This window comes from Propithecus coquereli, unplaced genomic scaffold (genome assembly GCF_000956105.1).
Source record: "Propithecus coquereli isolate 6110/MARCELLA unplaced genomic scaffold, Pcoq_1.0 Scaffold148, whole genome shotgun sequence".
Classification (NCBI taxonomy): Eukaryota; Metazoa; Chordata; class Mammalia; order Primates; family Indriidae; genus Propithecus; species Propithecus coquereli.
Window position 1 is genome coordinate 2,419,862 of NW_012139191.1, and position 13,269 is coordinate 2,433,130.

The window sequence follows — 13,269 nt, forward strand, 5'->3', positions numbered from 1 at the left end:
AAGATGCTCGATATCACTAATCATTAGAGAAATGCAAATCGAAACTGCAAAGAGATATTACCTCCCACCCAACAGGATGGATGCTATTTAAAAAAACCAAAACAGAAAACGAGCGTTGGTGAGAATGTGGAGAAACTGGCACCCTGTGCACTGTTGGTGGGACCGTAAAACATTCTACCGCAGTGGAATCCAGTACAGAGGTTCTGCAAAAATTAAAAATAGAAGCGCCATATGATCCAGATATCCCACTTCTGAGTCTATGTATCCAAACTAATTGACAGAGATATTTACATGCCCATGTTCTTAGTGGCACTATTCACATTATCCAAGAAGCAGCAGCAACCCAGCGCCCATCAGTGAATGAATGGATAAACAAAATTTAGTACATACACATAACTGTCGCCTGTTACAACAGGATGAACCTTGAGGACATTATGCTACGTGAAATAAACCAGTCACAAAAAGACGAATACTCCATGATTCCACGTATAGGAGGCATCTAAAGCAGTCAAGTTCATAGAAACAGAAAGCAAAATGGCAGTTACCACAGGCTAGGGAGAGGGGAATGGGGAGTTGTTGTTTAATGGGGTAGAGTTTCAGATGTGCAAGATGAAAAAGTTCTGAACTGTAACACTACTGAACTGTACACTTAAAAATGGTTAAGATGGTAAGTTGTACATTATGTGTTTTTTTACCACAATAAGAAAAATCATTTAAAAAGTGTCCTCCCATAGAGCTGCTGTACGTATTAAATCCGTTGGCATGTGCGAAGCATATGACACAGGCTGGCACAAGTGAACGCTTCAGAAACACCGTTGTCATCAGTGAATTCACATACCTTGTTCCACACTGCATCAGCATGTGTGAATTACTTCATGTTTGGTTTGGTGCCTTTTTATTTGTTTGTTTGGAGTTTTGTTTGCTTATTTTTTTTTGTCTTCTCCATTTTCTGTATCATATATTGCTTTTTTTTGGAGACAGAGTCTGGCTCTGTTGCCTGGGCTAGAGTGCCATGGCGTCAGCCTAGCTCACAGCAACCTCAAACTCCTGGGCTCAAGCGATCCTCCTGCCTCAGCCTCCCGAGTAGCTGGGACTACAGGCACGCGCCACCATGCCTGGCTAATTTTTTTCTTTTTTTCTCTCTCTCTATATATATATATTTTTTTTAGTTGTCCAGATCTTTCTTTCTATTTTTTAGTAGAGACAGGGTCTCGCTCTTGTACAGGCTGGTCTTAAACTCCTGACCTTGAGCGATCCACCCGCCTCGGCCTCCCAGAGTGCTAGGATTATAGGCGTGAGCCATCGTGCCCGGCCCATGTATTGCTCTTTAAGGCCAAATGGTTTTAGAACTTTACCCATCTATTTTAAAATGATTCATTATTAGGATAACAATAAAAAGCATAAAATAGATTTTCAAAGAGAACATCATTTGCATCTCCTTCAATTTCGTAAGATATACGTTAAGCTTTGGGTTATTTTGTTTGTTTAGGGGTTTGAAAAGCCCTTCTTTTTGCTGACTAGGAGGGACTTAGCTTGGCAGCAGCTGATATGAAAAAAAAAAAGATCTGATTGTTCTCGAAGGCAGTGTGATGAGGCCTCCCTGAAATTCTTGCCTCAAAAGAACCATTAAGTCCAGATCACAAAATACAACAGTCCCAGATTTTTTAGGGCCTATTCTGTGCGTGATTTTCTAAGAAGAACATTGATAAAAAATAATATGTCCAGAAAAATAAAACCAATATATGATAGCTCTAAAAAATATATTGTAGGAAATAAGGTTAAAAGAACTAGTTGTGTTTTATGTGAAAAGAGAAAATTATGGAAATACTCTTTTGAAATATATGAAGATCAGTCAAATATTCACTCATTCATTCAGTTTTGAAATTATTCAGTAAATATTTTGTACGAGATTTCTATGAACCAGTTATTGTTCTAGTTGTCAGTCTCAATCATGAGCAAAAATAGCCATATTGCTGTGTAATTGTAGAAGGTAAAAGCAGACACAACAAAGGAGACATGTTTGAAGTTAATATAAGCAAGCGCGTGCTAAGAAACAGAGCTACCCTGTGATGGGAATGGCTATTTTATGAGAGAGTGATTGCCCCATCCCTGGGAATATGTAGGGAGAGGAAATATAAACATTAACAATGCTGAGAAGAAACTTCTACACTAATTTCTAAATATCCAACATAGACAACAATCTACCTGTCCTCATAACTCTATGAGTCCAGTTTTAAGGCACGCTGAGTAGACAGAATATCTGTACTCTCAGAGTGACTCTGGGATAGAATGTTTAGCAATTCTTCACTACTGACTTCCCTGTCCTCTGAACAAAGACCTAACATTCCATTGTTCATAACATAGACCCATACTAAATCTGTAACGCTTATTGTATTAAAAATAATCAGCTCCCTTGCATGGCAGCATACTGATGATCCATTATTACAATCTCAAAATTGATTATAATAGCACAGCATGTCACCTGGGTGGTGTCCTGCAGTATCCTTTCCTACAAGTTCCATTCCAGCTTTCAAAAAATTCATGAAGATTGCTAAAACTTGGAAGCAACCAAGAGCCCTTCAGTAGGTGGATGGATAGACAAATTGTGGTACATTCATACAATGGAACATTATTTAGCAATAAAAAGAAATGAGCTATCAAATCACTAAAAGACATGGAGAATCTTACGTGCATATTGCTAAGTGAAGAGTCAGTCTGAAAAGGCCACACGCTGTGTCACTCCAACTCTGTGACACTCTGGAAAAGGCAAAACTACAGAGACAGTAAAAAGATCAGTGGTTTCCAGGGCTTAGTGGGGAGCGAGAGAGCACAGAGGAGCATCAGGGCAGTGAAACTATTCACTACGGTACTATAACGATGGGTCCACATCATGATACATTTGTCAAAACCCAGAGACTGTAGAACAACAAGACAGAACCCTAATAATGTTAACTATGGGCTTTAGGTGATAACGATGTGTCAAACGTGGGTTCATCAATTGTGACACATGTAACAAACTAAAAAACAAAAACAAACCACTTTGAAATACAAAAAGAATATTCTAGATATAGACATAAACACATACGTAGTGATTAAATAAGTGAAAAAAATCAAGAAGAAACTTCACAGGATACAATAATAATAATAATACAGTAATGTTCCCATTTCTAAAACCCAAAAGCTGTTCCAAAAGGATTCAATGGGCTATTTTTAAAGCACAATTATTGCACATAAAATACAATGTGGATGACATACACCTTGCGATGACCTCCTCTGTGTTTAGGTAAGGTTGACTGCAGAGTTGAAATCTGGGTAGACGTTTGGGGTCACGATGGCAGTGATCCCCCAGGCTGTGACCACGTATGTTCAAACACGGTTGACCGCAGCGTGGCTGAGGTTAGGATGACGCAGGGAGCAGGCACTGGGCGGGGGTCCCAGCTTTACCAGTCACTAGCTCGGCAAGGACAGGCAACTGGCTCTTACCGGGTCTCTGCTTTCTCACACAAGAAATGCAGGGAGCAGGTCAGCGAGCAGTCCCCACACCGGTCCCCAAAAGCAGCAGCACAAGGAGGGACAGGCTTCCACCAAGAGTCCCTCCTCTGTGGGGAGGGGCATTACTTATTGGGTTCTTATGCACAATTTTATTTGAACAAAGAGTTCCTCAGCTTTTTTTTTTTTTTAAGTGACATCTGGTTTCTTTTCCCTGAAGGCATTTGCTCAAGCCAAGGAATGAAGCACCTATGGGCAAAAAGCAGATGAAAGCTGGAACTGTAAAAACTTGAGGGAGCCTTTTTCTCATTTCTAAGGAGATTATCAGGGAAGAATGTACTTTGGCTCCTGGAAACCCATCCAACCTCTCTCTCCCACCCCGGCCGCTGCTGCAGCCCTGTGGGATGTTATCCAAAGAGCTCGCTTCTCGCCCCAGCCTTCTGCAGGCTAAAGGGAAAAAGGATTCTCTCCGCCTGGGTTCCGGGCCCCCATGCTCTGAGAGATGGCCGGTCACTGTCTGGGCTCTACCCCTACTAAGAAGGAAGCAAATACTTGGTCAAAAGCATTTATTAAGCAACAACAAACTGTCAAAAAAAATAAAGAGGCAAATACTGTTATAGTTTATACACACGAATCATGGATTCTTAAGTTATAAGAGACTTAAATGAGGAGGGAAATAAAGCCTGAAAGAGGGGAAAGATGCTGTAAAAATGTCACACAACGCAAGGCAGCCCTGGGCCCCCGTGCCGCCCAGACAACGACAATCTGCTCTAAATGAAGATCCTTCTGCCCGGTCCCTGGTCTCTTCTCGTTCTGTGTAAAAAGCATCTCAAAATCATTGCCCTCCCACACGTCACAGTCTCCTGAAACACGTGGGTGCGTGTGCATGTCCGTGTGTTCGTGGCTGTGCCGTTGTGTAGCTCTGCGTGCCTTTCTGTTGAAACTCACCAAAGAAAACGGCCTAACTGCACATCGGCAAATGGAACCTGATGGGATAAGGAAATTCCTGATTCAGAGTTTGAGCAACAATCGTAGATTTCTTACTGAGATCGGAACCTGTGTGTTCAAAATAGTCTTTCTACTTATTTGGGCTCGATATTTTTGAAAGACACCGTGGTGTCAAGGAACGAATACGCGCACCGGACATTTAGCAGAGACACCACACTACTCACGGTGTGTCCTTAGAAAGTTGCCCAACGTCGCTGACCTTCAGTGTCTTTTACATAAAATGAGGGTACAGACATCCATCAGGCAAGGTGGTTGTGACGACTGTGCCACTGTACACAGGATCCCAAGAGAGAGCAAATACAATTATGCTAATATCACTAATAATTTCAATCATTAATAGTATTAATAATGATGCTAAAAGATTTTAAAATAATTGCGTTGTTTTTAACTTGCTCTAGTATCAACCTACTGTGGATCCTGTTGACTTGTTTTGCGCTCATGTCTCACAGGTTTTTTATCTGTCAGTTTTACACTGTGACCCTTCACAGCTTGTGTGTGTGTGCATGTGTGTGTACACACGTGGACGTATGCACATGTGTGTGTTCCAACAGAGGTTCTCACTTGCCCATCAGAAGTTTCTTCTGGGGTCTAAATAAGAAAAGCAAGAAATCTGGAACTGCAAGAATGTTACCAAAGTAGATTCAGGACCAGGAGATTTCTCATCACATCCGTACCCCTGAACACAACCGCCTGGGCACGTCAGGGAAAACTAAGGTCTAAGTAATAAAGGGGGCACAGCACATGCAACTTTGGAAGTGCTAAGGGAAGGTCTGGGAAGGGGACCTGGACCGTGAGGCTCTTCAGACTCCAGCTGAGCTGGGCTGGGTGCAATGTCCAGCTCGGCCCCTTCTCCCCAGGGGACCCTGGGCAAGTCACTCCAGGGTTCCCGCTCTGTGAGTCGGGGATGAGGGGTCCTTCCCACAGTGTAGCTGTGAGGATGCAATGAGATAATCCAGGCAGAGCCCATCCCAACCAGCATTCTATGGATGCTGGCTTTATTCTGCTCATCTTATCTCTTCGCATGGAGCAGGCCCTTCCCGCTGAGAGCTGCTGTAGTCCAGGTCAAAGGCAGCGCTCGTCCAAGAAGACTCACAACGCATCTCATCTCTGACGCGTAATGGGTCCAGGTGAAAAATGGCAGATTGAACTCGTGTACACACCTCTAGAGTGATATCACAAAAAGTAGCAACTCACAGGAGAAGAAAAAGGAGACAACAGAGCAACAGCCTGTGGGAGATGGTCACAGAGTTTGAAAGATAGGAGGGAAATGAGTCAACGGCAGCTGACGTAGGGGCCTCTGTGCCGGGGTAGGGGGAGCCAGTGAAGGGAGAGGCAGTTTGCACAGTGGGACCGGAGAGGGCAGGGCCAGGGCTGGAAACATGAGCATGGATGAGGGTTGGAGTCAGGAGCAATCAAAGTGCCCCCCACATCCCCTTTCTGACGCCCTGCAACCAAGTAACCACTGATCTTATGCCCCAGCAGGTCGTTTGAAGTTCCTCTCGGGAGAAATCAAGGACACGAGGCTCTGGGGAGTGTGGCTGTGGAGTGCTGTGCTGAAAGGGGGACTTAATGAATGGTGAGACCCCCTGCCCTAGGCCTTCTCTCTACTTGACCCTCAGGACACTGCAGGCTCCCACAGCCCCCGCCCTCAGCCCACCACCCTCCCACGGTGGGGGACTGCAGGACATTTCCCAGGAGCTTCTGAGCAGGGCAAAGGAAAGAGGTGCAGAAACTGCCACTCCTGGGTCCCCAATGATGAGATCAGGCACCAACACCCATCACAGCGGACACCACCCGCCGACAAACCCCACCTGGGCACACAGTTTCCTGGTGACATATATGAGCAGAGTCCTGGTTCTTAATATGAACGGACCAAAGGTTCACCAGACATTTGAGAAGAGGTTCCAACATGAGAGACAATGACCACAAAGCAACAAACACAAACAAAGAAAAAATCTGAAGCAAAAAGAGATAAGTCAGAAAGCAGAAGAAAATGTTTTAACTTTTAAAAAACTATCATTAAGATCCTAGCCATAAGAACAAATAATGCATCCCTTTAAAAATGTTTAAAAGATGTTTTGGAAAAAAAAATGGAACAACCAGAGAAAATGTCAAAATAAATGCAATAAGAGTTCCGAGAAGAAAGAACATTAAAAAATGGACAGGAACATTATCAAAGAAATAATACAGAAAAATTCCCACACTGAAGGGCAGGAAGGAAAAGGCATAGATAGGAAGGGCCACAGGGCACCCAGGACAACCAAAGGAAGACGACCCTCACCGAGGCACATCACTGTGAAATTTCAGGACACTGAGATGAAAGAGAAAAACCTAAACCGTTCGGAGAGAAGAAATGGGAACTAGGATAGCGTTCCAAGCTTCTCGACAACAACAAGAGCTGGAAGCCAAGGAAGCATCACTTTCCAAACTGTGAAGGAAATGTTTCTTAATGAGAAGTAAATGCCCAGTCAAACCATCACCATTAGGGGCTACACTCACTAGGAGGCTGACAGGGTAACCTCGAGGCCAGCACAAGGACCAAGAGGACCCCCAGGATGCCAGCAGGCAGGAATGCCAGGACAGCAGCCACCTCTGGAAGCAGCCAGCAGCTCAGTCTAAGAGCAAGAGCTTCTTAGGGCAATATCACCCCATTACACCACCACCAGAAAAAAACAAAAACCAAAAAACAAACAAACAAACAAACAAAAAAAAAAAAAACAAGAGATTACCAAATTCATTCTATCACATTGGGAAGGGATGCCAGTTCTGCCAAGGAGTTCAGGTGAGTCTTACTGATGAGGACTTGGGCAACAATAAAATCACAGACAGTTATTAAGTCTGGGGAAAAATACAATCACAGCACACTATATGGCTCAGCTGTAAGCAACATTTACGTGGCTATAATAGTGCTACAAGTGCATATTTATTCAACCAGCATTGTTTACCTACATTGGAAGGATGGAGGAACAGGAGATGGGGGAATGGGATATGAGCTAAATGCCCATCTTCCTTAGCAGGAAATCAATAGCATCCAAATGCGAAGCTCCCGAAAGAGCAGCAAGGGCCTGTGATTTGTATACGTGGAGGTAAGTGACAGAAGAAACAGCTAAGAGGACAGGAGTCACCTCTGCAAAACAAGGATCTCCAGGAAAATGGTAGACAGAGAACTGTTCTTTCTCATTTTAAGCCCAGAAATACTATTTGACTTTTATAACTGCATCTTACTATAAGAAAAATAACCACCGAAATAGAAAAATTATAAAACATGTGGACAAATTTCACAGTGTATAAACTGAACAATGGACGGATGTGCAACAGTTTTCCAAGTTCTGAGGCTCGATTAGGAAACAAGAGAAGGCATGGGCCCAGTTCTGCAGAACAGTCCGTGCTCACTGCAATGGACCACATGTTTCTGTCCTTCCAAAATTCCTATGTTGAAATCCTAACCTCTAAGGTGATGGCATTAGGAGCTTGGGCCTTTGGGAGGGGATTAGGTCTTAGGGGTGGAGCTCTCATGAATGGGATTAGTGTCCTTATAAAAGTGACCCCAGAGAGCTGCCTCACCCTGTCTATGAGGTGAGGACACAGCAAGAAGGCGCCATCTATGAACCAGGAAATGGGCCCTCAGCAGACAACAAATCTGCCAGCACCTTGATTTTGGACTTCCCAGCCTCCAGAGCTGTGCAAAATAAATGTCTGTTGTTTATAAGCCCCAGTGTATGGTATTCAGTTATAGCAACCTGAACAGACTAAGACATTCATCATCAAAGTTGTTACGTCTGCCACCCTCACCATGGTCTCACCAAGGCATCCATGGGGAGAAAGTGGCACCAAATATACTCCCTTTTGTTACCTTAGTAACGTGGTCATGTTACAGTGCAAAATAAACTAAATAAAGCCAAACAGACCAGCTGATATTATTAGGCATTGTACAGATCTCTTCCCCACAAGGCACATGCAAATATTTTCATTGTTTTCATTTTAAAACCTTACAGCTTAAAGTAAAAACTAGTTTAAAAAAACTTCTGAATGATAATTTCACAGTCTATATAAAAAGATTAAAGATACATATCTTTGATCTCTTAATTCCACTTTCAAGAATATATCTCAGTCTGCTATCTCAATCTAGCATGGTTTGCAACAGTAATTTTCAGCCTTGGAAGCATGTGAGAATACTGATTCCTGGGCTCCCTCCCCAAGAGAGCCTCATTTAACTAGTCTGGGATAAGGCCCAGGCATCTGTATTCTGTACTCAAGATTGAGAACTCCTGGTTTATAATATAGAAAACTGGAAACAGCCTAAATATGCAACAGAAGAGGACTAGACAGATAAATATATCATGATAGGGCCATACACTGGGACACTAGACAGTTTTAAAATAATGGGGCATAAAAAATTTTCATTAAGCATACTTATCAACATGGACGGATACTTATAATGTGCCAATAAGTGAACAAAACACATTATATAAGTATATGTATAATATGATCCTCTTTGGGGAAAATAGTATATGAAAGAATAACCACTCTCTGGAATTAAATGCATCACTTGTCAGTAGCCATTATGTCTGAGTGCAGAAAGATTTAATTTAAATATTTTGGTTCATCTATATGTTCATAATGAACAAAATATTATTGATACCACCATCTAAAGTTCAAAAATGCTTATATATGTCATTTTTAAGTTTTAAACGTTTTAACACTTCACATATATTTCATCTCACACCCCACCCTGCCCCAACCAATAAATCCATACACACAGACCCACCCAACTTCTCGCCGGTGGTTTCTCAGAGCACACGACTCCCTGCCAAGTCTCCAAGGTGAAGAACAACTTTCCCCCAGGTTTCAATTCGCCTGTGTAGTTAACAAAGTTTGGCCGCCTCAAACCCAGAACATCCTTGTAACTGCCCTTTGTCATTCCCCTTCGCAATGTCCCAGGGATGAGATGGGAGCCACTACTGTCATGATAGCAAGAAACCAGCCACTGGGTTTGTGACTAAGGACAAAGTCACCAGCACGTCTCCCGATCCCCCAAATTCCAGCCCAGGTAAACCATCCGGCATCATTGGGCAAAGGTGTCGGGCCGCTGAAGAAAGGAGGGGTAGAAACAAGGCATTGATGTAAATGCTTTCAACACATGTACGTGCTTTCCCAAGAACCTGTCACTCTCCAGCTTGGGGAAGGGGCTGAGTTACGGGCCCAGAGTGTGGAAGACCAGTAGGGGGCGCACCCTCGTGTCTTCACAGGGAGGAGGACGGCAGAGCTACTACTGTGACGGTCTTTCCCTTCACCCCCTCCGATGCCTACTCCTTCCCAGTCCCTTCTTCCCTTACTCTTTGCATCAAAGTTGTCCATGAAAAAGAACCAAGTAAGCTACAGAGTTCTCCGTAGCTAGCCTCAGAAGTTTTTGAAACTTAAGGTAAAAGCAGTCAGGGAATTAAGACCAAACCCCGAATAGGTAAGACAAAGGCTTTAACACATGGCGCAGTATGAACTGTCTGCTTCACGGTCCGGCCTCTCCCCAACTGGTAGCAATCAGGCAGGACACTGGAACAAGCAGGAAATCTAAAATTAGGTTTTACTACCTATAATGGAAGATTTATGGGATGGTTTAATTGGTAGTCTCAGGACTAAGACCTGAAGGAGGGGAACAAAAACATCTTTCTGGACATACCAGGGAGCCAAGTGCACTCCACGAACCTCACCTACAGGGATCGGGGCCCAAGGCTGCCGGGGACAGAATGAGGACGCAAATCTTCCTTCTTTTAGCCTTGACACACGCCACAGCCAAGAACACGGCATTCCCCGGTCCTTTTATTTAAGATGCAAATTTGATTCTTGTGGTAGAAATGGTCTTCAAGCCAGACACACAAACTCAGGCATTCTGAAAAACAAAAGAACCTGTTCATTCAGTCCTCCCCTAGTATGCCCCAAACCACGGGAACGACACTCAAAAGATCCAAAGAGGATGCGACCCAATCATTCATGTATCGGTCTGCACCGGTTCGTTGCCATTTTCAGGGTTAGCAGGGCCCTTGGAAAATGTTCCCAGTATCATTTTTGGTCCATGTAAAAAATAATTAAGTTGTGTGTTGCTGTAAACTCCACATGTTCAGAAAGATTTGAAGTCAACATGAGAAAAGAAGAGTAAAGGGCTGGAGTCCTATGTTGGCTGGTGAGGTAGGGCAGGAGTAACATACCCCTGTCCCCTGAAGAGACTGACTCACAGCTGAGTGCCCACCAACACCACCTGCTGTCAGAATGGGGGGAGCCAGGGTCCCCAGGGACAGTTCTTCTGCTCTCCTTTCCCTCCTTCCTTTCTCACCCTCTCAACCCTTAGTGGAACTGGCCCTCTTTCCTGGAGGGTCCCCCAGCCACCCCCTTCTCCCCTCTCCAAGGGCACCCCTGGACCCACCCTGGGGAAGACTCTCAGGTCTGAACGGAGGTCAAACCAGCGAAAGAGGAGGGAACACTGACAGGGATCACCACTGGCCCCTGGACGCCAGTGGAAAAGATGGTGCCATTCATTAGGGTGACAATCTGTCTGCAAACCACCATGACAACAGTGTCAACTGTGCAGAAGTATCCTTTTAAAAAGTAGCTTCCATTTATTATAACATACTATAACAAGATGGGAAGACATTTCTGCTTTCAAAAATCTTATTTTCTTAAAGGGGATTTCAACATTCCAGTGACAAAGGTACTTTTCCTAGGTCCCACGTGTCTGGTAAAGGTTTTTATTTGGGTTGTGATTTCTTAGCAAACTGGAGTCCTCCCAAACACTGTCCACAGGTGCCCTGGTCTGTAGAAACCCCTTATAAAGAGTTCAGTATATACCACGGTCTTTTTCCACTGGAAGAATTAGCAGTAGAGTAAAATTTGGTACTACGGAAGTCCTCCTTGGGCTTCTCTGAACCTGGTCCAAAGAAGAGCCAATCAATCCTGAATTCTAGACTCAAGAGACAAGGTTATCACCGTATTTACTAGATCACTCATTATGATCATACTAGTTAAAAGATTTGGGGGGAAGACGCCATACAAAAATTATATAAAGTAAACTTGAGCTAAGCAGCGAAACGGCTCTGAAATGGCCTAGAAAACTACTCTATATTTTATATTTACTTTTTCTGAATACAGATGTGCCCTTCATGTCATCACTGACCCTGGTGGGTCAGGATCATCAATGTTGTCCAAATGCCTAGATTATAGTTAAGAGTCCCAATTATTAAGGTCAAAGGGAATTCCCCAGAAAAGACAGAACAAAACAGTGTGAACTGTGGCTGTAGAAGATCAAATATACGGCTTGTAGCATAAATAGGTTTAGCATAAATAAGGGTTCAGGCACACAGTGTGCTCTATCATCTAATCTGACCCTGTTACCAAAAAAAAAAAAAAGTAACAAGGTGATTTTGCTACTATGGCACCCACTGTGAGAAAAGTCATATTCTGAAGAGGTATTTTTAGTGATTTCTAAGGACAAGGATTCATAAACTTCCAAATCTGCGCTCCACGGGACCACGACAGAGCAATGCTGACGTGTGATCCTCAAAATCCTGACTGTGGACCACACCTGACACAAACTGCATCTACCTGTGAGAAATTAAAAAGAGACAATTTGGAAAGGAGGGAGGAATGACTGAGGAAGAGAGAGCTTTTATAACTAAATGCTTCTCGCTTGGATTTAAGCACCTCTTTAAATACAGACGACAAAGACAAAATGGATCAACGAAAACTTCCCTTTCACATTCCAAACACAGGCAAAGAAAGCAAAGGCGACAGGCACCCTTGGGCTCTGCGTCACAGACTGGGGGATGCTCAGCGCCGGGTACCACTTTGATCTCACTCCTCAGAAAGCAGAAAATGTCCTTGCAAGGTTCCAGAGAGAAGCCGACCACCAGAAAATATCCTAACAATTCCCGTACCCTGAGTTACAGGCAACCATTAAAAAAAAAAAAAAAAAAAAAAAAAAAAAAAACTTGTGTTTGCGGCTTCTGCACTCACACAACATTACTTATCATTTAATTCTTCCTAGAAGATCGGGGCTCTGTCCTACCATCCTCCCTTTAAGATGAGAAGCAGATTTGTCAGGATCGTGGGCAACGAGGAGAACCTCAAACACAACGTTGGATGCTTACCGGCCTGCTCTGGCTCACAGCACACACGTCTTTCCCTTCATACGAATCTGTTTTTCCTATTTTCAGTTATCACCGGGTCACTTCTAGCAACTACGCCGAAGCGGTCCTGCCGGCTACGGGGCGTGGGTGGGTTCTTCCACTCTGCCGCACGGAACAGCCAGCCTCCGTCTCTGAGTCAGTTGCCTTTTCATGGAAATACTATTCGCTGATCATTTTCATAAAAATCTGTGCTGGCACAGGTTTGTTTCTCTTGACTTTGGCCCAAGTGTTTTTCTCTTCTGATCGAGTTTTGGTTTAAACTCAGCATGTCTTTTTTTTTGTTGTTTGCTTTTTAATATATTTCCATTTTTACTGGAGGGGAAATATCAGAGTCAATGTGATCCAGCTGCCGCACATCAGAAACACCACACGACCTGCATTTTTGCATCCAAGGCGTGCGGGCGAACGCCGCGTGCAGACATCGGGCGGCTGCTCCTAGTGGTACCAGGGAGGAAGGGCAGCTCTCCCCGCTGGCCGGGACACCTGCCCACCCGGCCTCCAGGGTGTCTTGCGGACCTCTGGCCAGGCTGCTTATGTTTGCAACTTGGGTGTCTCCACAGATCGCCTGATCTTGCCCGCCTTTGACAAGCACCGT

At 44.0% G+C, this 13,269-nt stretch overlaps 1 protein-coding gene across 4 annotated transcripts in view; it reads right to left on the minus strand.

Annotated features, from left to right (window-relative positions):
• Positions 1 to 13,269, minus strand: part of ERG (v-ets avian erythroblastosis virus E26 oncogene homolog) — a 274,924-nt gene that overhangs the window by 248,466 nt on the left and 13,189 nt on the right. The window contains exon 3 of one of the 4 annotated variants that reach the window (XM_012640120.1): positions 5,287 to 5,293. The exons of the other annotated variants lie outside the window; for them this stretch is intronic. The gene's annotated coding sequence lies outside the window, so the exon portion shown is untranslated. The remainder of the gene's footprint in view (positions 1 to 5,286; positions 5,294 to 13,269) is intronic. 4 annotated transcript variants of the gene reach the window in all.